Genomic DNA, 26,762 nt, shown 5'->3' with positions numbered 1-26,762 from the left:
GAGTGACGTCATGTTCGGCCGATTTCGACGCAAAACATTGAACCACGGCAATCGCTCCCAAGAGCTCAGTTTTTAAGCTAGATCCAATTTCTTTGCATGAGAGGACTCAGAATAGACTGCGCTATCAAACTGCTATCTCGGATTTTCGAAATTTTGAAAATTACGAAAATTTTATATAATAAAATTCAAAATTTATATTTTTACATTTATTTCAAAAAGTTTTTGACTATTCGAAAAAAAACCGGAATATATGTAATAGAACGCATTATTATGACTAACTCTAGCAAGTTTTAGCTAAATATCTTCAAAAATGGCCAAGTTATACGCATTATTGCAAAAAATTAACAATTATTAATTTTTCAAATCAATTTTTCAGCACGAATTTGACATCGTACGCCAATATAAATAGCACCATCGTGTTCCTGAGCTCAAACTGCATCCAATAGACACCTTTTTTGTTGAAAAAATTTAACTTCAAAATTTGACCTTTTTTGACCTGAAAGTGACCTGACCTGAGCTAAATTTGACTCAAAATGACCTCGAATGACAAAGACGACATCAAATTCGAAATGTTTGGCCTAAATGGACCATAAAACATGTGTCACGTGACCGACGGATGATATAATATTTTCGTGACCTGTGGTGACCTGACCTTGACCTGAAAATCAAAGTACAAGTTTGGTACCCTCAGAGTATCTAGAGCATCTGTTCACGAGTGTGTGAACCAAAAATGAGCCTGATCTGACTTGTAAGACGGCGGCCAGAGCCCAAAACGTGAAGAAGCCAAAATGCTAATAATTTTTACTTTGACCTGACCTGTGACGTCATCGGTGACCTCGAGGTCAATGAAATTAGGTTTCGCTCGACAGTTTTTCCGGGGCTATCAGACGCCGTTTGAATTTTGACGATCGGCCCAGTAGTTTCGGAGTTAGGAGGGGGGGCTATGAATAGCCCCCCCCCCCCCAGTAGGGCGTGTTATACGCAAACCCCAGTGGGGCGCGGGTTAAGGATTAAATACATACATTGCAAATTAGAAACTGGATTTTTGATAATGCTCACCACACAAAAATTTTCAAATTCAACACATAAAGTGGTGAAAATATTAGAAACTTTTCATCGTTAACGTTTAAAGAATGTGATACAAAATAAAAAGGCCGATTTTCCTTTACTAATCAACATATTTAAGGACGATAAATAAAATAAATGTCAGATTCTTCAAACCGAGGAATAAGCAAGCTTAAATAAGGTTATGTATCATCTTGTATCTGTTACAGGCAATGTGAAAACTCGGGCATTTTGCAAAATGCCTAGGCAATTTGCAAAATGCCTGACCGGCTAGGCATTTTGCAAAATGCCCAGGCAATTTGCAAAATGCCTGACCGGCCAGGCATTTTGCAAAATGCCTGGGCAGTTTGCAAACTGCCTGGCCCACCAGGCATTTTGCAAACTGCCTGAAATTATTTTCTCAGGCAGTTTGCAAAATGCCTGACATCGAACCCACACCGATGCGTAAGCATTATTGTAAGTGCCGCCTACAGGGGTTAATCACAAGCGATACGCACCAAGTGGGAGGACACACAGTGAGACATTCTCCGGGTGGCGCTGCCGAGTTCAGGGTCACTGAGCCCCAGGCAGCGGCCCGACCGCCGCGCCGGCTGCCGGGCGCCCGGCGCGGTTTTATCGCTAAACACGCGTTAAACACGGTAATGTTTCTAAGAGCCTTGATGACTCTGGAAATACTTTGGGTGGATATTGATCAGAAAAGAATGTTTTTCGATGTATGGTAGTTTGATTGGCGAGCCACACGCCTACATTATCAATGCATTGTGACTGTGTAAAGATGAACATGCCCGTTGCATGTAAAACTTGTAATTTCTAAGCGTCTTTTTATTTTAAAGGTGTGCACGTGGGTCGTGGATGACCAAAAACTTGCTTTTCTGGAAAAGCCACATATTCTTGTAGTCTATGGAATGCATCTCATCTCATTCCAATGCATTGTTTTTAACCCGCGCACCGACGGGGGTCTGCGCCAACTTCACACCGACGGGGGGGGGGGCGGATGACCGCTCCCCCCTGAGATCTCGAGAACGAAGCAAGATAGCGACAAGCGGTAAACGGCATCGGATACGCACGGCCAAGATCTACAATTTTTACAAAGGTTATTTTCAGGTCAGGTCAAAGATGACGTCACAGGGGTCGAAAAAGTCAAAATGGCGGCGCTAGATATGGAGAGAGTTTTTCTCGAATAACTTTCGAATTAGTCAAGATAGAAACAAACTAAGGGCATCATCGTGATCCTCTCGTCAATCCGCATCGAATGATATATATGTTGACCTCGAAAGGTCAAGGTCAAAGGTTGACCTCAGGTCACGTGACCTCGAGGTCATCATGTATATCATTCGATGCGTCTTGACGAGCTGAACACAATGAGACCATCCACGCGTCTGTATCTTGTTCCTGTACGGAGTTATTGGCCAAAAACCTTTGGTGACCTTTGATGACGTCACATGACCTCACAGCTGCCCAACAGCAAAACAGACCTCAAGGTAGTGAAGGTTGATCGTATATGAAGTCATGTATGGTATATGGGGCTATTCCGACCCGTTTTAGTGGTAAAAACAGGGAGTTGATTTTTCCCCCATTGACTTGTCGCGAAATTGACCTGACCTTAGGTCACCGATATCAAAATTCCGAGATAGACAAATTGTAGCTACTAATGACCTAATATTATCCTGCGACTTTCAAAGGCCTCCGACATCTACTGTAGCTCTGGCACGGTGACAAAGTTGCAAAAAAGTGACTTGAGGTTGGGTCATTCAAAGTGACCTGGTGACCTGACCTTAAAAGGTAGGAGGTTCAAACTTGCACACCATGTGTAAAATTGATGAGGTTATAGTCATACCAAATTTCGCGGCGCTACGCGCCGCGGTTTTCCAGCTATTCGCGAAAAACCTCAGGGGGGGCGGATATCCGCCCCCCCCCGTCGGTGCGAGGGTTAAATGCTGTTTTTCCTGAAATGTACCAAAAATGGCTGATTTCTCAAGATATAGACTATTTCTTTCCACGTGACACGTGATTAACAAAAATGCTTACCTATTGGATACGCTTGTCTCTGTTCTATCGATCGCTGGCAACCCCGTGTCGCTGCGGCCCTCTGTTGCCGTGATGTAAGTTAGCACGGAAAGCGAAGAATGTCGGGTCAATATTCGGCCGGTCGCCGCGTTTTTCCGCGCCCATGTTTTTTCTGTGCCCTGCTCCGCGCCCTATCGCAGCATTCATACACACGCACGGCTACAACTCCGTATACAAAAATTATAGGGAGACGTTGGCTCAATCTACACCATTCAGTAGTGGTTCCATCTCGACGGAAGTGGCGCAAGACGTGGGTATATTTGTAAATATTGAATGTCTTTGGGGCTCAGGCACATGGGAGCGACGTGGTCAACGCCTGTGGTAAACAAAAACGGTAAAATAAATCAATCACAACTCAGGCATTTTGCAAAATGCCTGACCCGCCAGGCATTTTGTAAACTGCCTAGGCAGTTTGCAAAATGCCTGGTGGGTCAGGCAGTTTGCAAACTGCCTAGGCATTTCGCAAAATGCCTGGCCGGTCAGGCATTTTGCAAATTGCCTGGGCATTTTGCAAAATACCTAGCCGGTCAGGCATTTTGCAAATTGCGTAGGCATTTTGCAAAATGCCCGAGTTTTCACTTTGCCTGTAACATATCCATGTATCGGTTTCCGTTTGTGCCGGAATAGTGATGAGCCGGCGGGAAAACAGTCAGCTGCTGGCAGCCGCAGGGTCTTGGGGTCCCGCCATCTAACTACCGACCAGCCGGAACACCGCTGGTTGGTCCTACCGCCCCCGGCTACCAAACGAATCGTCGGCAGCGACGCGGGACACAGTGGGGTGAGCCTAAATGCTTACTTCGAAATCTAAGCTGCGTTGCGGCATTGGCGGTTATGTGCGGCGTGTATGCCGCATGATTAGTAAACGGCGATCACTAAATTAAAAACTCAATAGCTTTGACCTGTTTTCAATGGATAACAGTGCATACCAAAAATGTCCATCGCTCTCGTCATAGGATATTTAGATTTAAATAACTAACTTATCTACATCATCGTTTTGAACCAAATTAATACTTTCAACTTGACCCTCGCCCGTATTGGTGTTTTTCCAGCCGCGAACGTATAAGGTATAACCCCTTGCCGTTTCGCTCCTGATCAAGCTAGAGCTTCGCGGAAAAAAGACGAGCGTGTTGCCCGTGACGAGAGGAAGCCGATGATACCCAATTTTAAGGTCCTAGGTCATCGGTTGACCTTCCAGGCCAGGTCAATGACCCAAAAGGCGGGAAAATTGGGACCTGTTAGAACGTCGTAGTGTGGCTGCCATGGGGTTTTCCGGGGTGCTGATCACGAATATCGAGTTAGTTTTGATCGGAGATGATGTCTTTAAGCATTTAGACCAGCATCGGGTCAGGTCAGGTCAGGTCAACCGGTAGGGGTCGTGATGGGTATTCGTAATACGTGTCAACCACTTCTGCAGCTTCGTAACATGTTACGAATGCACCAAAACTACTTCGTAAATGTTCAAATGGTTGCTAAACTCGAAATCAGCTCTAAAAACTAGCCTAAAAACATGTAAAACTCGAAAAAGTGAACCGAGGTCACCAAAGGTCAATGACCTGACCTGACCTTCAGGTGACCTTGACATCCACCCTTATGCATGGGAGCAACATCAAATCACATGTTTGAACGTTTGAAACCACGAAAAGCTTGCAAACGCGCGGCTAATGCGAGCCGACATATACGCCGAATCGCGATTCCGGCCAAACATGGTCTCGGAAAGTAGGTCACAGGTCAAAGGTCATTTGGGTCAGGTTCATGAAATTTTCAGGGTGGGTGTTAAATTGATCAATGCGAGGGTACTGGAAGTTTCGTCGCGATCAGCCGCTTTTTAACCCGCGCGGGGCTGGGGTCTCCAGCCGAACGCGCGGGGCTGGGGGGGGGTAAATTTTACCCCCCCTGTTATCTCCCGAACTAACGGTCCGATTTGGAAAATTCAAACGCCAATCGAAAGCTCTCATCACGAACTACTAAAAACATGTACTTAATTTAAAGTTTGAGGTCAAGGTCAAGGTCAGGTCAAGGGTACAAATTGCAAGTTTCTACAGTATCGGCCTTGCACCGTAGTTGCCGAAGAATGGAGTCATGGACTGAGACTGATCGCCCAAAACGTGTTCTTAGGCTACCAAGACAATATTCGTTGCATACAATATCATTCAGAGGTCAAGGTCAAGGTCAGGTCAGGTCAGGTCAGGTCACCAAAAAACAAAATATAGAAAAGGGCATGTGCGACACATGTTTTATGGGTCATTTTACTCATAGAATTCAATAGGCACACTCAATAAGTGATATGGACCACCTCTGGATGAATTTCAGGTCGAGGTCAGGTCAAGGTCAGGTCAAGTGAGGTCAAATTTTGAAGTTGGTTGTTAAGGCCTAAAAAGGTGTCTATCTGATGCAGTTTTTCACGGCGAATCGAATGGTGCTATTTTTGTTTCCGTACGAGGTCTAGAACTTCCAAAAAAGTCATTTTTCAAAAATTTTGTGTGTCGTGACGTCATAAAATTTTGAATAACTCCCACATTTTTGAACCGATTCTTCTGAAATTTGGTATGTAGGTGCACATAGACCACTTCTCTGACATATATTCCGGTTTTTTTCGATAGACTCAAAATTCTGGATTTTATAATGATTTTCCCAAAAAAGTAAGTTTTTTGAAAAAATTTAGGCCAAAATCCAAAATTTTCAAAAAACCGAGATAGCCATTTGATAGACAAAGTAAAATTACGTATAACCTTTTTTGTTACGTCTTGATTCCTTTAAAAATGAAGATGTTAGCGGCGTTTGAACTTTTGCCGTTTTTGAGGCGAAAATGACGAACATGACGTCACTAAAACGTCAATTTCTCAAAAATTTTCCGACGGATTTCGCTCAAATTTTCAGGGAACGTGTCAAATTGATGTAAGAAAAGGTACTGAAAGTTTGGCGGCGCTGCGCGCCGCCGTTTTTGAGATATCGCAATAATTCGCGAGGGGGGGTAAAATTTACCCCCCCAGCCCCGCGCGGGTTAAGCGAGCTATTCGCGAAAAAACCTTAGGGGGGTTGCATCAACCCCCCCCCCCTGTGCCGGCGAGGTCATGTTTTGATAGCAAGACTGAAACAGACTTTTTGGGTAGCCAGGAAATCGCATGCCAAAGCCTATTCAAATTCTTATATCGGCCTTTATATGCACCAGTCGCATACAGGTACGGGATTTAGCATACGATTTCCAGACAATCGAAAGACTGTTTGGAGCCAACAAAGGAATGAATGAGTGCACAAGGCCCATTTTCAAATGAAGGGGACGAATTTCTTCAACGCCAAGAGGCCGCGGGGGTTGCAACCAAGATAGATAGTGGTTTCTGAACCTCGCCGCAAACTTGGCTATCTCAACTTAAACCCCATGTTAAAGGTGGGATAGTCCCTTTAAGTTGAAAGTATTAATTTGGTTCAAAATGATGATGTAGATTACCTAGTTATTTAAAGCTAAATATCTTATGACGAGAGCGGTTGGCATTTTTGGTATGCAGTGTTATTTATTGAAAACCGGTCGGAGCGTTTGAGTCTTTAATTTAGTGGTCGCCGCTTACTAATCATGCGGCATACACGCCGCACATAACCACCAATGCCGCAACGCAGCTTAGATTTCGAAGTAAGCATTTAGTCTCACCCGACACAGTGGCGCGTCGACGTGCGTCGCGGGCGGACACGCTGGGCCTCGTCTCGCATACAGCTGGACTACTATCTATCCACTTTGATACATTTGCACCCCCGAAACAGACCTGATTTGCAACAACCGCTGGGTCGTATGTTCGATACATTTTCGACCCCTGTTTCCTGTAATGCTTGAGATAATTTGAAACACTATATAGCAGATTACTTTGTCAGAAGATTTTAGGGTTCTTAGGGTTCAGACCTCGACGGGGAGGTCCTCCACCCAACCCTCGTCAACTATGATGTTGCGGCAACCCACAACTATGCTGTCAAGAAAGGGGAGTGGTTGGGTGGAGCTGGTCTCGCCCGAGAGAAAGTTCAGATTCAATAAAGGCCGCAGCGTCCCAAAACCACACCCAAAACCATGTTTCAGCTTGGGTGTCGGGTGAGATACGTAGAGGTTGTTACTGCTATTTTTAGCAGCTGCATCTGCCAAAAATAGCATCCCTGATTAGATTTGAGGCTTCCTGAATCAGCTAGATTTTTAGCCTTGTTCTTTAAAGTTTTCAGGCAAGTGCTTGGTTCATCTGAACCTTTGAGATTTTTAGTATTGATTTTGCATGCAAAATAGTGGCTTTTGGAGTCAAAGATGGATGTTTGACCAGTTTTATGCCACTTACTTTTTACCGTACCCATTTTTAGCAGATTTCTGTTTAAAATAGCAGACTGCTAAAAATGGCAGATTTTACCACAATATTTCCCCGACTGATTTGGAGCCCCTGAAGGATCCTTAGTTGCACCAATTCTGTTTTCACTTTTTATTAACGACCTTTTTTTTACGCAGATGGTGCTAAATTATTTCGCAAAATCTCCTCCCCGCACGACGGCCTGGCGCCGCAGCGGGACCTGGACCGCCTGCGGTGCTGGTCCGCCAGGTGGGGTCTGACTCTTAACCCCGTTAAATGCAAGACGCTCACTGTAACTCTGCGGCGCGCCCCCGTCCAGACTACATATCACATAGACGGTATTCCACTTGAAGCTGTAGACGAGATGCGTGACCTTGGCGTCCTTATTGACCAAAAACTCAATTTCGCAGAAAACGTGTCCCGGATTGTAAACCATGCCAATAGGGCTTTGGGTCTGTTAACCCGCGCCCGGCTGGGGGTCCTGGATTTCCACGCCCTGCTGGGGGGGGGTTTGAACACCCCCCCCTTGTAACTCGGCTCCTGGGCCACGTAGCGATACGCGGAAGGCGGCGTTAGAAAGAGCGTCAAAAATAATGACGAAATCACTTTGTCGAATGTCGAAAATTTCAAAGAAGCCAACGCATAACTCGAGAACCAATAGAGCTACAGCGCCGCGGAAAAACGCATTCGATAGCCCTATTAAAGCCCTTTCTGAGTAATTCTCTCAGATTTGACCTAACGTCAACGGTTTTGCCTGAAGGGGGCAAAAATTGCAAAAATAGCCGATTTTTTCGGAAACAGTTTTTCTGCAATAGCTTTTGACCCAAGCCTTGTACGAGCTTACTTTTACCGGCATTGTGTTCCTCTTGTCAAGACGCACCGAATGAACTATAAGTTGACCTTGAAAGGTCAAATTGAAAGTTTGACCCCAGGTCAAGGTCATGACCTGACCGGAAAGGGTCATGTTGCATATCAGTCGATCCGTATCGTCGAGCTGAACACATCTAAGGCGTTTTCATCGCTCTAGCATGCCTCTATCAAAAGTTATTTGCGAAAAACTGTTAGATACCATTCGTGACCTAAGATGACCTCAGGGCATAAACAAGGGTCATGGACACCATTTTCATGTCCAGTGTGTCTAAACCACTTGTAATTCGGTGTTTGGGAGTGTTTATAATGTCTTTTGTCCAAAAGAGGCGCATTTCAATTTTCTCCCATTGACTTATAATGGGGAGGTCGCAAAATTGACCTGACCTTAGGTCATCGATATCAAAATTCTGAGATATACATTTTGTACATGCTATTGCTCTTAGCAATCGCTGAAAGTTTCAAAGCGATCGGTCATTCGGTGTAGCTATGACAGACATTGAAACTTTTTATGAGGTGAGGTCACTTCAAGTGACCTGGTGACCTGACCTTGAATGACCTTGGTCTGAAATTTTCACAACATGTGTAGAATTGATGTACAATAAGGTGTACCAAAAACGGTGGCGCTCCGCGCCGCCATTTTTTGAGATATTCGCGAAAAACCACAAGGGGGGGGGGTGTTCAAACACCCCCCAGCAGGGCGCGGGTTAATGCGATTTTTTTCAGACAGGGACACGTGGAGCTAAATTTAACGAGAGAACACTGCTTGTCACATACTTTGCCACTGTCAGATCGATTCTGGAATACAGCTGCGTGATTTGGGCGGGGGCGGCCAAATCCCACACTGGGCGGGTTGGTCGCGTGCAGCACAAATTTCTCATGTGGCCCGCGACCGCCTGGGGTGGGGGGGGGGTGGGATCCGACCCCCCCTCCGTTTTTCTTGAATAACTCATGAACCACTTTCGCTATCTACTTGAAACTTGGCATACCTTCTCCCCCATCAATTTGACGTCTCCTGTGCAATTTTTAAGAACAAATTTCCAAAAAAATTGAGATATATCGATTTTAGTGATGTAACTACATGGCGTTTTTAGTCAAAAAGTGGTAAATGTTTAAAAAATCGCCAAAAATCAGGGTTTGACGCAAATTGCAAATTAAGGACATGAAAAGATGCAGCTCAACGAGTTCTTTAAAATGGCTATCTCGGATTTTCCATAAAATGCGTTTTTCACCCCTAAAAATTCAAAAAACTATATTTTTTGGAAAACAGCTAATAAAATCCAAAATTTTGGGAATTTCCAAAAAAAAAGGAATATATGTTGTAGAGCTCTATTAGAACACTAGATGCCCCAAATTTCAACTTTCTTTCTTGATTTTTGACCCCCCAAATTGTAAAAAATAGCTCCAACATGCATAGGGCATGGTGACGTCATCAGCATTTTCGTGAATTAGAGGCACTTCTGAACATCGCATGTAAAAACAAATGGCACCACTAGATTCCTGGGACAAAGCTCGTCTAGAAAAGTGCATTTTTATGTCAAAAATAAAAAGTTAAAAAAATGACTTTTTTTCTTAGCCCTCGTTTAGTTATGTATAGTATACACGATTTTTTATGCTTTCAAGTTTCCGATAGGCGTTATCACAAGTGTATTCGCGGCCATTGGGGCGACATAAGAAAAGAAGAAACCAACTGGTCCCAAGAACTTTAAATTATCAGTTAGCATGCATTTTTTCCTTGCTGTGTAGATAATTTACCATTATTTGTTACAGAAAATTGCATTTAAAATCTTCCATTTATGCTTTTTTCATCGTTTGCACAATATGTTCTTTTACTAAGCTAGAAACACTAATTAGAAATAGTTCCCGCATCATCAAGAACAATAGGGAAGGCTTGAAGTGAATAAAATAATTTAAACGGTTTTGTAATCTATGTGAAGGCACTTCTAAAATTGCCTGTAGAAATATTGAAGGCAAAAGTTCAACTTTTTCACAAGACGGATGTCTATAAACCTATTTAACTTGTGACAACTCAGCCGGTATTTCGTCGCCTACAGCCCAGCTTTCCCTAGTGACCGATAGAGGCGCTGCTATCGATGTCCGCCCGTGCCGCCTAACGCAATGCACACTTATCACCAGCACAGTGACTTGGGGTCACATATAACCATTACCATCGGATTCGGCGTGAAAAATAAGCCATAAAACATGTGTCGCACGCCCATGTAGCAGAAAGTGAAAACCGTGACCTGACCTGACCTTGACCCGTGCTTAGTATGACCCCTATACGCACATGGTACCTTCACTAGGCCTTTGAGGTCATTTTTGGTGAGTTTCGAGCAGCAGCTATCGATTCCGCTGTCCGTAAGCCGATTCATGCACAACCCCTGAATTTGACCTTTGACCTGACCTTGACCCGAAAGTTGACCTCAATCTTAAAATCTTAAGAGTGCTTTGGGAAGGTCTCGTAGAGACCTTTCGAACGCCGCCTCGCGGGGCTCGGTACGACCATTGGTTCTCGAGATAACAGGGGGGGGGGGGTCGGATCCGACCCCCCCCCCCAGGCTGTCGTGGGTACGGAAATAGCCCAGGCGGTGCCGGGTTAACCATCACATTGCACGTCCTTGCCCGCCACTGTCCTATCAGTCACTCCTACATCATTTTGGCATCCCTGCCCTCTCCTCTCGCAGAATCCAGTACGACCTCCTTTTCCTAAGAAACCTATTCTCTGGGAGACTCAAATCCCCAGAAATCCTATCCTCCTTCCCACTCCATGTGCCACCGATATCAGCCCGGCCCAGCGACATGGAGCGGGGTCAGTGACCAGGGCGCAGGGAAAGGTCAGAGGTCAGCTATAACGTAGAGCTTTGTGTCTCCCTCCCCTCCGTGTGTTACGACCGCACGACAGCGGCCGGTCGCCGATCAGGCTTGACATGTGTGCCCTCTGCGTCCCGGCTCCACGTCCACACGCGCGTGCTGCGGTTCGCGTTCTGTATTTTCCACACTCGACCCGGCCGCCCGCCACCGTGACCCCGATGACCTCTGACGTCACAGACGGTCAGCCGGTCAGCACGTGCCCCGTGTGGGCACAGCCCAGCACATCTCCCCCTTCAAAAAAACAACAACAACAGTATAAACAAGCAATGAGAACAGGGAAAATAACGACACAGCAAGACACTCACGAATTCCTGCATTGAATCATTGCGGAGAGACAAAGTAGCGACTCATCCCAGCGAGCGCTCCACCCAGTCCGTCAATAGATCCTCCCACTCCGGGTCTTCTTTGGAGACGCGGGAGGCTGGGTCAAAGCGGGCGGGAGTGACGCGTCTGGTTGCAGCCCAGCTGCGCCCTCGCCGGTCTGCTGCCGTTGTCTGCTCAGTGAGTCGCCTGGCTGTGATGCGGCCGCCCCCTGGCTGGTCCACCGATCCCCTCTGTCCAGATCCTCCGACTGCGGGCCTCCGGCTGTGTGACCATCTACGGGACGGGAAAGATGCGTTAGCGATGTTGGCGCGCTCGCCAGGTGGCGTCGATTCCGGACGTACAAACCGTTGTCAGTGGCGATCACATAGCTCAGTCCCACGCACAAGGGGGAAAAGCTCAAATTATTGAGCGCTCAAAATATTGAGCGTGTGACGTCAGAGGCTCCCATAGGCGTAATGCTGAGGGCTCAAAAAATTGAGCCGTTTCAGGAACACGTTTTGCAAAAGCAACTCGCAACACCTAGGGAGAAATGGCAACACCCTAGGAGAATCACTAATGATGCAAAACAGATTAGGCTTTCATATTTTTCACTGCTCAAGCTTCAACGATTGGGGGAACACCATTTTATAGGTCGAAATCTTACGGCATACCAGGATGACCTAAAAACAGGCCAATATTTATGTCGAAATAAAAGTTATTTTTTGTCCATTCACGTTTTTTACTAGGGTTCTGTTGGAAAGAGCATTTTTCATACTACCCCAAAATGATTGCGACTCAATTTCACATTACCCATATCGGAGAATATTTTTCATTTGGCGGCGCCGTTTGTTTATTTCGTCGCGACGTCTCCGGTCGCGTGGTTGTCGTCGTCCTTGTGTTGAAGGTAAGTTTTTATCGTTTTAGTTATACTTAAATGTTAAAAGGTACACAGAAAAGTTTGAATATGCTGTGATTTTAAATTTGGAAACACGTAAACGTCAATCAATTCACGTTTTCCTCGATTTGCGTGCACATAAGTAACTGTCGACGAAAGTGGCGCCATCCGATATGATGTTTTAAAGGAAGGAGACACAACATATTTACGTGAAAATTTTTGTTTTATAGTGGTCTAAGTGCTTCAAAGAGGCTGTGAATGTTTTCTTCACACAATTTTTCATTAGGTATGATGAGGTAAAAGGTAGTTTCAGTCTTAACTTTCATATAATTGACATTAAAACGTGTGATAGTCCACTGCTATCAGTGATTGAATACCTTGATATTTGGCATTTCTTATTAATTTGATTGTATTCTCTATCCATATGTCCTGATAGTAAGTGGCAATACTCTGCCAATATGTTTCCATAGTTTTCACATTCATTTTCCAGTCCTTTACATAACATCACAATTTATAATCAACAAAACTCAACTCCTTCGTTACTTCACAACACTGACAGCATGACAGACTGACAGTCAACTATTGTGTGTGTGAATGCTGAAACAGGATAGCCACTTTGCTGACTGGCTCATATTAAATAAGATAAAAATGATCCTTTATATCATTTCCATCTGGAGGATCGAAGTCAACGGAAAAGGAAGGCCACTTTTAAGCCTGAAGGTCTAGGCCGCCAGACGCCGGTCGGCAGTCACCACCAAATTTGTAATAGATTAATTCATTATTATACTTTGAGACCCTTAGGTCACTGGATCGGCATCACATTTTCAGTTTCAATATAGTAAAGGTTTTTTATTTGTATGATGTGAAATATTTTCCTGAATCAGAATTTAATTGTCCCTAGGTACCTGGTAGAGGTTTCGGATTTTATGCTCATTGTTGGTGTGCAGTCAGGATTTTTTGACAGGTCCAGATAGGGAATCCTGAGCAATTTTATAGTAAAGTGGTCTCCTTATGATCACCACACATTTTATCAAAAGTATTTGCAGAATTCATTCAATGAATAATTTTATCAATGTTGCACCCATTTCTTAGACGACCTAGGCTGCATCTTTTTTTAGTTCCTGTTGTACGACATATTTTTCATTTTGTTCCACTGCATAAAGAAAAAAATCGTTTGAGATCACCAAACAGCTTTTCTTTTTCTGGCAGGTCTGCACAACCAAGCGGTCGCTGGCGAGGACGTCGGCCGTCCCTGTGGGTAAGGTCATCTGCTCAGCCTTTGTGGAGATCAGCAAGACGTCACCAAGATGAAGACTTCGCTGGAGCAGAAGCCGCTGACCCGTGTCCGATCGGGCAGGTCATGCTCGACGGCACGAGCCACAACTTGAACGACTAGGTGACATCAACAACATGGTGGAGCAGGTGAATGAGTTTGGCGACGTGTTGTGCGACTGCAAGAAGGGTTGTCTGCGTGTTCTGGCCGGCGGAGCGGCGACGCTGCGCAGTCTGTGCTGGCGGTGAGCAGCTGGCCGTGGTGACCGCGCGCGCCCACATGCGCCGACAACCTGTGCGGCTTCGACGGCCCCGGGACAGCCCGATGCCGCCCACTATGCGACGCCGACCGCGCACTGTCCGCACGGCCACATGGAGGTGTGCCCGCGCCTTTTGCCCGCACGCCGCTACCTCGCAGCTGGTCTGCAACCACGCCGTCGCCGCCTGTAGCCCGATAACAAAACGGCTGTCTGAAAATGCCGCGTGTTCTTTGTGATGTTGCTACTGTGATGGTTGCTACTGCTGGTCTGAGACTCGATGTTTCCATTCGTCCTTTACATGTTAAGGATTTGATAATGATTAGCTTAGTCCGAGCTTAGGTCGTTTATATCATTTGTTATATGGCATATTTTGGATCAAAGCAGTACGACACTGCCTCCTGCTTTTGTGATGTATGCTGGAAAGACGCAGGTTCCGGTCGCAGGTCACCCGGTTCCAATGTGGTCGGGCTGGCATGCGATAATGTGATGTTGTTTTGCTCGTCTCTGTGTTCCACACTTGATGATGTTTGTGAATCTAACCCACATTGTATAGTATTTTTGTTTGTTTGCGGCCGATAGCCTTGTAAGTTGTAACCGTGGCAATACAGTTTTTCCTGCTATAATTCTCCAATATTTAAGTGTGGGTGGATATCTTTCTGTATTCACGTATTCCCTTCTCCCAGTACAGTCAGAGAATATCAATACAGTATTCATACGGATTATTCAAGCCCTGTATAATTATTTGAGGTGTGCCGAATCCGAAAGGCGACCGATAAAACTACTAGCGGAAAATGTGACATGATGCCATGGGTTTGTGAAAAGTTTAGGTACCACGTAGCATTCAACTTTCTGTTTCAACTCAGTTTAACGTATTTCAACGAACATAACATCAAAAATGGCAGCCAGTACCGGCTACACCTGTCACGGAGAACGCTCAAAAAATTGAGTGTAGATGCTGGCCGGCACTCAATTTTTTGAGCGCCAGCTGACTGTCGTCTGTTGCGGCGCTCAATTTATTGAGTATCGCGGTCCCGAACGACAAGTGGCGCTCAAAAAGTTGAGCGTCTTTAGGGCATTTTCTTTCCAAAAACACCGATATGAATTATCACGGCGAGTGTTCGAGAAGAAACCTTGTTGCTCTCTCTCTTGCCATTGATACCTTATTTGGATACGATATTTGCCGTAGTGTGACGCTAACGGCATTGTAAAATACCATCGTTTCGCCTATTCCTTCATAATGGGGCCCGCTCAATTTTTTGAGCGCTCAATTTTTTGAGCTTTTCCCCCTTGTGCGTGGGACTGAGCTCCTTCCTCCCGGTCTCCGATCAACTACGCGTCCGAGAACGCCCCAGTCACTATCATTGCTGGTCCGAACACGCACACGCTCACCCCTGTCCAGCTCAACAAGAGGCTTAGCACCGTGACATTTATCAAATTTTCTCTTCATTCGCCTTTTGGCTTCAATGTCCCGCCTGTTTGCCACCCGCCAAATATCCCTTACCGGACTCGGCGGGCTCGGGAGACGAGTTTGCAGCGTGCGCCCCATCAGGAGCTGCGCCGGTGCCAGACCCGTGGGCTCGACTGGAGTAGTCCTGTAGGCCATCAGTGCGAGATGTGGGTCACGCTGCTTCAGGCACCATTTTGCCTGCTGCACTGCTTTCTCAGCTGCTCCATTTGCCTGAGGGCAGTAAGGATCAGTTACGCGGTGACTGAACCCGTATGCAGTGGCAAACTCCTTGAACTCTTGTGAGACGAATTGTCTTCCCCCATCTGAAGTTACTAGATCAGGAATGCCATATCTGGCAAAAAGACACTTCATTTTCTCTATAACGCTACCGCTGGTGATGTTTCCCAGTTGTTGAACCTCAAGAAATCGACTGAAAATGTCAACGGTGACCAAGTAGCTGTGCGAAGCGTGCTGACAAATATCGGTCGCTATGTGTGACCACGGTTTTTCAGGCGCTGGCGTTGGTATCAACGGCTCTTTCCTTTGGACAGGTGAGTGAATCTGACAGAACTGACAACACTTCAGATACTCTTTCAAATCTGTGCTAATGCTGGGCCACCAGATTGAACTTCTAGCCCTGTCACGACATTTTGATAGGCCCAAATGTCCATCGTCATGCAATCTACTCAGCATTTGCATCCTCATCTGGTAAGGAATCACTAGCCGACTTGCATACATTAGTACGCCATTGGCGACACTGAGCTGATCTCTTACCCCGTACAGCGGGTGTGACCTGGCTCTCGCCGTCCACTCGCTCGTGCTGCGGTTCGCGTTCTGTATTTTCCACACTCGACCCGGCCGCCCGCCACCGTGACCCCGCTGACCTCTGACGTCACAGACGGTCAGCCGGTCAGCACGTGCCCCGTGTGGGCACAGCCCAGCACAACATGTCAAGGTCACCCGCAGTCAACGGGCTCAGAGGGTTGGTCGAGTGCGAGTCCGTGGTTGACGACAGTCTCGACCATGTGCTATGGTGCCGATACACTAGCGTGGGTAATAAGTTTGTGTTCAGTGCATATGACTGCTGGGGCGTGTCCTCTTAATATGATGCTTTGTGACGTGTATGATGCGCTTAAAACCTCGCTGGCAGTGGCCGAGAGGAGATGGGGGAGGCGGGTGCCGCCTCCACATGTTTATTTTTGTTGATAGCTGCGAGAGCTGAAATTTGGCAAGCCTGACCTTTGATTCAATCTGAATTTTTATGACAGCAGCTGTATTTTCACCCTCGCCCATATTGGTGTTTTGCCAGCGTCTATCGTAAAGGGGGAAGGAGGGTCCGTTGGACCGCTTTGCCGTTCAGCCCCTGATCCAAGGCCATCTATAGAAGGTACAGTCACTCCCCCGCCGACCAATCAGAGACAGATCCTGAGTGACGTCACCCCTGATGCTCGCAAGGGGTACTCCATTCCTTTGCCATGTAAAAATGACTAACTTCATTTGAAGATTATTGATGGCACTCTACACATACCGCTCAACCGTTGATGTCAATGGAAAGCCCAACTAATTTTCCAGCGACAAAAAAGAGGAGCAATATGCTAAGAAATGGCCGGTTTTGAAGATATGGACGATTTAAAAACTCTCTGCAGCAGCAGGAAAGCAACGTAAAAACGCATCGAGCTTATATTTTTACTATGAATAAATCATTTTTCAGTAAGTTCTTAGATATGGTATAAGTTACAACTTTATTGCAATATTTTTATTATTTGAAACTTTATTTCAAAATAATGTTTTCAAAAATGGCAGCTGTTGGCAAGTAGGTTGGAAGCGATTGTGGCGCACCGCGCCATTAATTGTCCTGAGGCCCCCCTATTATGTCATCAAAAGTGGAGTGACATGGGCCTGCCCTGATCGAGCTAGAGCTTCGCGGAAAAAGAGCGTGTTGCCCGTGACGAGAGGAGGCCGATGATACCCAATTTTAAGGTCCTAGGTCATTGGTTGACAGGTCAATATAGCTCAAAAGTCGGGGAATCGGGACCTGTTAGAGGTTCGTAAAGTGAAGCTGTTATAGGGTTTTGCGGGGTGCTGATCACTAAATTCAAGTTAGTTTTGAATTTAGAGTTGCAAAGTTTTCCCAATGGGCTGCTACCGGCACCGCCCCGCCCCACAAAAATTTTCTGGGATACCGGGATGCTACCACGCCCCAAGCAAAAAAAACCGCCAAATTACCGGCATACCGGTAATTTGGCGGTAATTTTAATACGGCATATGGAACTTTTACCACAAAATGTATTTTGCAGTGGCTAAGATTGCTGTTATTACAATTCAATAGCCTCTTAGTGTCCAAAGTTTGAATCATATGCTGATAATTTTTTTGTGTGCAAAATCAAAAATACCGGCATGCTACCGGCAAGACATGCCAGTTACCACGAAAAAACCTGCGGTAGTGAAAAATTACCGGCATGCCGGTAGTGCGGTAGGGAAATTTTGCAACTCTAGTTTTGATCACAGATGATATTTTCGTGCATTTAGGCCAGGTCGGGTCATGTCAGGTCAGGTCACATGTTACGAGGTAACCAAAACTACTTCTTAAATGTTCAAACGGTTTCTAAATGCGAAATCAACTCCAAAATCTACCCTTGAAACATGTAAAACTCGAAAGAGTGAACGAAGTTCATCAAAGGTCAGTGACCTGACTGACCTTCACGTGACCTTGATACCCACTAGAATCCATGGGATTAAAATCCTTTCACATGTTTGATCGCTTAAAGTCACAAAAATACAATAAAACGCGCTCTACTCGAAATACGCCAAAACGCGATTCCGGCCAAACATGGTCTCGGAAAACAGGTCACAATTCAAAGGTCTTTTGAGTCAGGGTCATACAAATAATAGGGTAGGCGTAATATTGATTATCTCGAGGGTACTGACAGTTTCGTCGTAATCAGCCGCTTTTTGCGAGAGTTATTTGCGAAAAACTGAGGGTAGGAGGTCTGTTCGACACCCTCCTAGTGTCGAACATCGTTAGTGCGAAGGTTAAGGTGCCGTTAACCAATGACGCCAAAAGTGAACCTCTGTGTCTGTAAGTTTAAGGTCCCTAAATGTCGCGACGTCGCAGCACCCTTCGTGCCAGGGGACTTTTCAACGGGGAATGAAGCTTATATGATCTAGTACTATCTCCCAGAGGCCTCACAACTTGTATGTAGTTATCTCGTATTTTTCTTAAGAGTCACCTGAAGTCAGGTCGGTCACCAGTGGCGTACGCACATACAGGACATTCCGTGCATGCCCTGTCCCTTTGGCTCATCGTCCCCGGCGCCCTCAGTGACTGGCGCCCCTCTGTCCAGAACATGGCCATGGGAGCTATTCAGAGACTAGAGCTGCAGCATTTCTACATATCCCATAACTGACACCATACTCATGAAGTCGGAGGGCGCCTTCTGACCAGAAGCACGCCAGTGAGCCGGGAGGGCGCCCTCTGATCAGAAGCACGTCAGTGTGTCGGTGGGGCGACCTCTGATAACAAGTACCTCACCGGTGAGTCGGAAGGGCGCCTTACGATCAGAAGCACGCCAGTGGGTCAGGAGGGAGCCTTACGATCAGAAGCACGCCGGTGAGTGGAGAGGGCTCCTTCTGAACAGAACCATGCCGGTAAGTCGAGAGGGCGCCCTCTGAGGAGATGCATTCCAATTAGCCGTGAGGGCGCCTTTTGATAAGAAGCATGCTAGTGAGTTGGAGGGCGCCTTCTGGTCAGAAGCACGTCAGTGAGCCGGGAGGGCGCCCTCTGATCAGGACACCAGTGAGCCAGGAAGGTGCCATCATCTAGGAGAGCGCCGCTATCGACTGGAGGAGCGCAAACACTGGACAGAGGGGCGCCGCCATAATCTAGGAGCGCGCCGTTATCGACTGGAGGAGCGCCAACACTGGACAGAGGGTCACCACCATCGTCTAGGAGGGCACCGCTATCACTGAAGGAGCGCCAAGACTGGACAAAGGGGCGTCGCCGTCATCATCTCGGCCGCGACACTTTCACGTTCGCAGTTATGAGTTATGTTCGTACCGCACGTGTACCGCTGCCTGAGGCTGATCAATGTGTACGCATGTACAATGTCAGTTATGTTCGTTCCGCACGTGTACGAACATAACTGACACATTCAAGTTTCAGATATGTGGCGCCCTCCTTGTTGTTGGCGCCCTCCTTGATTGGCGCCCTCTCGTCCAATGCCCTGGTCCTTCGCAAATTCCTGGGTACGCCACTGTCGGTCACGCAACCTCACGATTATTAATCAATGGGGAAATATGAGAACTGTTATTTTGGCGCCGAGAGCCGTCTTAAGCTGTCTCAAGCGCATTAATTCGTGATAGTATACAATCTTTGCGAGCCCCAGCATTTACTTTTGCATTCTTGATCTTAGGCGACTTCATTTATAACGTCACTAAGGAGTTTTCACCAAAAAAGTCCCGATCAAATTGAGCTAGCGAATCGGGAAGCCACCAAAGGACTTGTGAGGACCTATCGAATCGAATAAGCAATATGACCTTGGGCCAGCTTCGTGGACTGAGTGGCTCTGCCCTGATCTGACCTGAGGTGAATACCTTAAATTGACCTCAACAAAAACAAAGCGTATACTATTCGACGCGCTTGAGCATGCAAAACTCGATGGTGCCATTACCTTGGCTCTGTATCCACTATGGTGAAGTTGTTTGAGACATTCGACTCGGGCACCAGCTGCTGCATCTCATACGATGCACGCGCTCAGTTTTATCCGCAAGGCGCTAGCTCAATTAGGGGCGAAAAGACGGAGAGGGGTCGTAATCGCCCCCCCCCCTCGGCCGGGGTATATGCAGAAAACCCAAAAGTCCGTTGAGGGTTAAGCACTGAAGTGATATATTATGATATGAGAAGATATAGGTCAAAACAAGTATGCACACGAGCGGGTGTGAATGAAATTGTATTTGAGATATGCCTTTTTAATTATACGTTCGATTTGCTTTAATTATTGGTAAGAACAGAGGCAACCAGGAAGAGCGCCCCTGAAGAAAAGGTGGCGCACTTGACGGGTGCGATTTTAAGGTCTAAGGTCCAGGGATGCGGAGCCGTGGAAATTTCAGACGGCTCCGGCTCCGGCTCCGGCTCCGGAGAAAAAAATCGGCTCCGGCTCCGGCTCCGGCTCCGGGTGAAATGTTATGGCGGCTCCGGCTCCGGCTCCGGCTCCGAGTAAAATGGTCCGGCTCCGGCGGCTCCGGCTCCGGCGGCTCCGGCTCCGACTCAGTACATCCCCTACGCAATCAATTAAATACGGGTGGAAGAAAAATTGGATTGGTTATACGCGTTACTCTTTGCCATGACCGGCTCACCGCGTCCCCGCGCAAACGCACCTCGGAGAGAACTGGCAGAACAAAGGGCTAGGAAGCGATGGCATTGGAAACGCAGTCGCCGCGAATCGGAGTTCAGTGAACCATCGTAAGCTGACACCCGTCTCGGCTGCATTGGGGGTGAGGGGTGGGGGGTGTGTGGGATGAGACGGTGCTGGGAGTCGCAGTCCACTGCACTGGTTTGAAAACAATGGCCGTCACCTGATGACTGGTCCTCATGTTCAGGGGATGCAGTAGACGTGGGGGGGGGGGGGGGGAAGAGCAAACAGGAAGTTGTTTGCGTACTGTGGGATACTGGGGATATTCGGATTTTTTCATTCACTTGATGGCCCATGACGTAAGTACCATATGTTTTACTGCCTTGTACTGTCAAACCGAACTAGGTCAATTATTATTTTTTTTCCTCTTCAAAAAATAAAAAGGAGCCGGAGTCGCCCCCTTTTTTGGCGGCTCCGGCTCCGGCTCCGGCTCCGGGCTATTTTGTTTCACGGCTCCGGCTCCGGCTCCGGCTCCGGGCAAAATATGCCGGCTCCGGCGGCTCCGGCTCCGACTCCGGCTCCGGCTCCGCATCCCTGCTAAGGTCAGTCGGGGACCTCTTAGTTCGGGTCAAGCGCTCCATGTTAGGGGTAAAAGAATGGGGGCAAAAAAGCATCCCGATTTTAGCAGCATCGTCTTCGTCATGCTGTGTCAGGCAACCATCCACTCCCTCGCCCGAAATATAGTTCCCTTTTTGTATCAGTTTTGGCATAATCCCGCACATTATGCTGCATGTTGTTTGTCATGAAAAACAATGCATGTTCAGCTACGTTCTACGCAGTACGCACTAACCTAACCACTATCCCACCATCCACCACTAACCACCATCCCGTTCTGTGCTCCCTTCCGCGTAATTCTTTTTTCCACCCAAAGGAAGGCGCTATACGGAGAATATCCCATTGCGTCATTGAAAAGTGACTTACACCTCGATCCGATCAGCTGGCTGCGTGGGGTAGTGGTTAGCGCACTCGCCTCATGGTCTGATAACTAGGGTTCGAATCCCGCTGCCGGCCGAAATTTTTGGCGCGTTGTAGGTTAGGTTGTAGGTTTGTAGGTTGTAGGTTGTAGGTTTGTAGGTTAGGTTGTAGGTTTGTAGGTTGTAGGTTAGGTTGTAGGTTTGTAGGTTGTAGGTTAGGTCAGGTTAGGTTAGGTTATGTTAGTTTTTGTTTGGTTTGGTTACAACTTACAAAGAAGCATCTTCGGGTACAGCGCCTTCCTTTGGTTGGAAAAAAGAAACACGCCTCCCTTCCACCCCACACGAATCAGTCGAGATAGTAGTCAGTCGGGCTAGCGCTATCCTCCCCTCCCTTCCTGACTGCACAGCGCTAAAACCTAGGGCCGAGACTTCCCGAGCGCGACCTCTGACCCCACGCGGTCCGAAGGGTCAGCGGTTCAGCCGATGCCTAAGGGCGCGCCGCCCGCCGGCCACCCGGATAGCCTCTGCTGAGTCTCCCTTTCATACACCGTTTACTACGCGCTCGATTCATTCATGATTCTGTGTTTCCGCGTTCCTCTCGTTAGATGGCTCTACTGATGTCATAGGCGATCCCAGGCAGATTGCGGCCAGAATACCCCAAATGGCAGAAAACGAGGTTTTTGGTGAATATCTCGGAAAGTATTTGGCATACAAGGATGCAATTTTACAGTCTAGTGGTAAATGTGCATACACACAATTCGGGTTCATACTTAGGCATTTGAACATTATATAGGACGAGATATATCCAAAAAAGCAAAACCAACATGACTTTTACTGGAGAACCGTACATTTATACACTGTGATTGTCTTTTATATCCGTTGTGTCGTGTAATTATATTCTTTGACTTCGCCTGTAAATGGATATATTATTATTATTATTCTTGTATTATGACCTCCATACAACAATGGCTCTTCCGGCAGTGGCGCAGCCAGGGGGGTCAGAGGGTCAGCTGACCCCCCCCGAAATTTCTGTCAGGGGCCCGCTCGAGAGAGAGAGAGAGAGAGAGAGAGAGAGAGAGAGAGAGAGAGAGAGAGAGAGAGAGAGAGAGAGAGAGAGAGAGAGAGAGAAAGAGAGAGAGAGAGAGAGAGAGAAAGAGAGAAAGAGAGAAAGAGAGAAAGAGAGAAAGAGAGAAAGAGAGAGAGAGAGAGAGAGAGAGAGAGAGAGAGAGAGAGAGAGAGAGAGAGAGAGAGAGAGAGAGAGAGAGAGAGAGAGAGAGGAGAGAGAGGTCCTAATCTAATCGGACGAGCCCGCTTCGAGAAATGCCCACTGCGACACCTCGGGTGAGGGGTTGGCCTGGGGCCCCAGGTGGACAGGGCCCGGGCCCCGGGTGGATGGAGCCCGGGCCCCCAGGAGAACGGGCCCGGCCCCCTGGGTGGATGGGACCCGGGCCCCCTGTAGATGGGTCCGGGCCCCCGGGTGGATAGGGCCCGGGCCCCCCGGTGGATGGGGCCGGGCCCCCCGGTGGATGGATCCGAGCCACCGGGAGAACGGGCCCCGGGTGGACAGGGCCCGGACCCCCGGGTCCCGCGAGAACGGGTCCGGGCCCCTCGGGTGGATGGGGCCCGAGGCTCCGGGAGAACGGGCCCGGGCCCCGTGGGTGGAGGGGGCCCGGGCCCCCGGGTGGATGGGGCCCGGGCCCCCGGGAGAACGGGCCCTGAGCCCCGGGTGGACGGGGCCGGACCCCCGGTTGGATGGGGCCCGGGCCCCGGGAGAACGGGCCCGGGCCCCCTGGGTGGATAGGGCACGGGCGGCCCGTGCCCTGGGCCCCTGGGTGGATAGGGCACAGGCCCCCGGGTGGATGGGGCCCGGGCCCCGGGAGAACGGGCCCGGGCCCCTTAGGTGGATAAGGCACGGGCCCCCGGGTAGATGAGGCCAGGGCCCCCCGATGGATGGGTCCGGGCCCCTGGGAGTACGGACCCCAGGCCCCGGGTGGACGGGGCCCGGACCCCCGGCTGGATGGGGCCCGGGCCCCGGGAGAAGGGGGCCCGGGCCCCCTGGTGGGCGGGCCCACCAGGGGGCCCGCCCACCAGGGGCGGGCCAGGGGGATCCGGGGCCCCGCCCACCAGGGGGCCCGGGCCCCGGAGCCCCGGGTGGACGGGGCCCGGAGCCCAGGTGGACGTGGCCCGGGCCCCCTTATGGATAGGGCTTGGTCCCCCATGTGGATAGGGCCCGAGCCCTCGGGTGAATGGGGTCCGCTAGGGTGACCCGCTTGCTTCGCAACGCGAATAAGGGGTATTTTCGATCGGTGGGCGTTTGGTTGGTCTTGTGTCTGTGGGTTATGTATCCATTTCGGTCGATTGCCTTTTGACGGCTAAGCATTTTGGTTTTGGGAAAAAAATATCCATCGCATCGAGGTGCTCGTGTCTGATAATAACCATGCGTTCTACTATAGAACATGCCAAGTGTATTTCATGACATAGGTTGGCGTAGGTTATTGAAGAGTGAAAGCCATCGATGAATTACTATGTAGAGGTTTGAAACATTTATATTCTTAAGAATATTGTTGCTCGTCAATCGTCATGCAAAAGCGATGATTGGACCTTGGTCACAATTGAATGCTCTTCCAATCTATGCCCATTTCAGTTGTCAAACATACCAGGTTATGTAGCAAAACCCCTGTAATTAAGTAAGTCATAAGCAAATGCTATTTTCTCCAGCAATTTGTTCCACCTTGTTTTTGATCAATTAGCTTTTCACAATTTTCCCATGAGAGGCGGTAGGTACATTTCTCTTGCCAACAAGCGTTGTTTGAACCATAGGCGGCGGAACGGGGAGGGCAACGGGGCACCGTGCCCCCCTTTGATTTTGGCATTTTAACATTAGCCCTATGGGCGTTGCATGGAAGGAATGGGAACAAAAGTCGGCAGTGCCCACCTTAATTGAAGGTGTTCCGCCGCTACTGGTTTGAACCCGCTCCGTCTGACAGTCACCCAAAAATAGCATTAAGTCCAAAATCCGTCCAAAACGTCAATTTTTCAAGCATAAGTGCCCTCACGGGTGCACGTGGCGCGTGCCATCCCTGCACTGCACACCATTCGATAGCCCGTTCGATTCTCATGCACGATACTGTGTTCCTCGTGCCGATCGGACCCACGGTTACCGAGATACTGCACGGGGACCGGACCCATGTCGGGCAAGTTGAGCCATTGTCGCCCAATTTTGCAAGCCGATTTATGCATGTAAAGTCTATGACGCGAATTTGCACTTTTTGAGCACGCGCCATGCGTTCACCACCGGCCCGATCGAGCTGTGACCCTTCACAGGCACGTTACCCATCCTTGTTCTATAAGTTGCGCGAATTTCAGCGCACTATGGAAGTTACGTCGCGATCAGCCGCTTTTTTACGCGAGTTCTTCGCGAAAAAAACTTAGGGGGTTGCATCAACCCCTCCCCTCCCCCCCTGTGCCGGCGAGGGTTAAAACTTCTTACGAGCGAATTCACGTAATGAAGAAGAATAATAAAGGCACAATCTACTACAGCAGCCAATAGATGACTTAGGACAGGCACATGGGACTACTTTTAAATCTTGTGCGACAGAAGCAGGCAACAGTTCCGATTGCATATAATATGCTATGCATATTGCGGAATTGGGGCTCATTTCGGACTCGAAAGATACGAAGTCATACGTCATAGTAACATATTTCTGTCGTGGTCAATTTGCGTAAAAAGTGAACACCGGGTGATTACCGAGCTACTGTTCTATGCAAATTTTCTGATTCAAACTCACTCAGGGTTATCGTGCAGGTAAAGGGGGCCCGCACAGCAGAATGCGTATGAAATATGGAGAGATTCTGAAAAATGGGTGGGGGCCCGCACACTAGGGGGCCCGCTTTGGAAGCGATGACCCCCCCCGAAACGAAATCCTGGCTGCGCCACTGTCTTCCGGTACCAAGCCCGCCAGCTGACACGGAGGAACAGGAGCGAGTGGCTGCAGAGCAGGAGTCATTCAATGTCTACCTTAGCTCTGGAAAGATGACGATCGAGTGAGCATTTGGGACTGGGAGGCTGAAAGGGCCGCTGGAAATGACTGCAAACAACCCTCACCGGACACAATTTGGTAGCCGAGGTCTGTGACGTCAGGCGGGCGTGAAATTTCCTTCACCATAGGCTTTACACACAAACTGGCCAAAGTTCAATCCAGGATATCCCAGTCTGGAAGTGTAAAAAAAAAAATCAATTTTGGTGTCATGAGACTCGGTATTTCATTTTGTATCTGAAAACGCCCGATTAAGCCTCATAGAAGGTATGTACGGGTCACCGCTGAAGTAATGAGCGCATATGCTGTAATCGGGCTAAACCTAGTACCAATCATTAATGGTGAAGCCTATCATCAAAAGCGAGTGTCGCACAGATTCGTGTTCCAGTTGGACAACTTTCTCTAACGCATCACAGTTCCACCTGCCACAGAATGCTCGCTATAATCGAAAACGGGAATATTCACACCATTCGGGGCACCCCGGACCCGGAGTCCAATCTCTGTGACCGCCACTGAACAGAGAGTTGTAAACCTACGCACGTGCGTACTACGTCGTAGTAAAGTGCCTTTGCTGGACCCTCCAGTAGAGTGTAGCCATTGATGATCGGGACACCAGCATCGACCAATAGGGGCTCTTTCTCTGACAGGCGAGAAGCGGGAGGGTCAGAGGTGGGGACGTTGACCGCGGGGCACTGAACTCTATCTGCGGCCTGCGGGGCTACTGGCCGGCGCGGTGGGAGGGGCCTGGGTGGAGGTAGGGTGACAGGGACGCCAGCCGCAGGGCAACAGCGAACTTTGACCCAGGCGTGCGGGAGCGATATGTCTGACGCCATTTTGTGAAGCAGACGGCGTGTCACGTGGGAGCTTTGACTGAAATGACTTTCATGGCTACAGTTTCGAAGATAAGAGATAAGCTGTTCGGAATCAGCAGATCTAACAACACTGTCTCAGAAATACCATTCACCACAACTATTTCCATTTTAAAGCTCCATTTATATTTTGCATAACATCAGCCTATCAACATGTTTGATTTCGGAACA

The 26,762-nt window shown here is 48.3% G+C and overlaps 1 long non-coding RNA gene across 1 annotated transcript; it reads right to left on the bottom strand.

The window, feature by feature from the left end:
• Positions 1-11,470: 11,470 nt before the first annotated feature.
• Positions 11,471-16,200, bottom strand: LOC122378046. The gene is made up of 3 exons (XR_006255966.1): positions 16,135-16,200; positions 15,415-15,591; positions 11,471-11,780 (listed from the first exon to the last, which is right to left on the bottom strand). It is a non-coding gene; the product is annotated as an uncharacterized LOC122378046 (long non-coding RNA).
• Positions 16,201-26,762: the final 10,562 nt, after the last annotated feature.

Source organism: Amphibalanus amphitrite, unplaced genomic scaffold (assembly GCF_019059575.1).
Source record: "Amphibalanus amphitrite isolate SeventyFive unplaced genomic scaffold, NRLGWU_Aamphi_draft 000054F_arrow, whole genome shotgun sequence".
Classification (NCBI taxonomy): domain Eukaryota; kingdom Metazoa; phylum Arthropoda; class Thecostraca; order Balanomorpha; family Balanidae; genus Amphibalanus; species Amphibalanus amphitrite.
The sequence above is the reverse complement of the archived record's forward strand: the minus strand, read 5'-3'. Positions and strand labels throughout refer to the sequence as shown.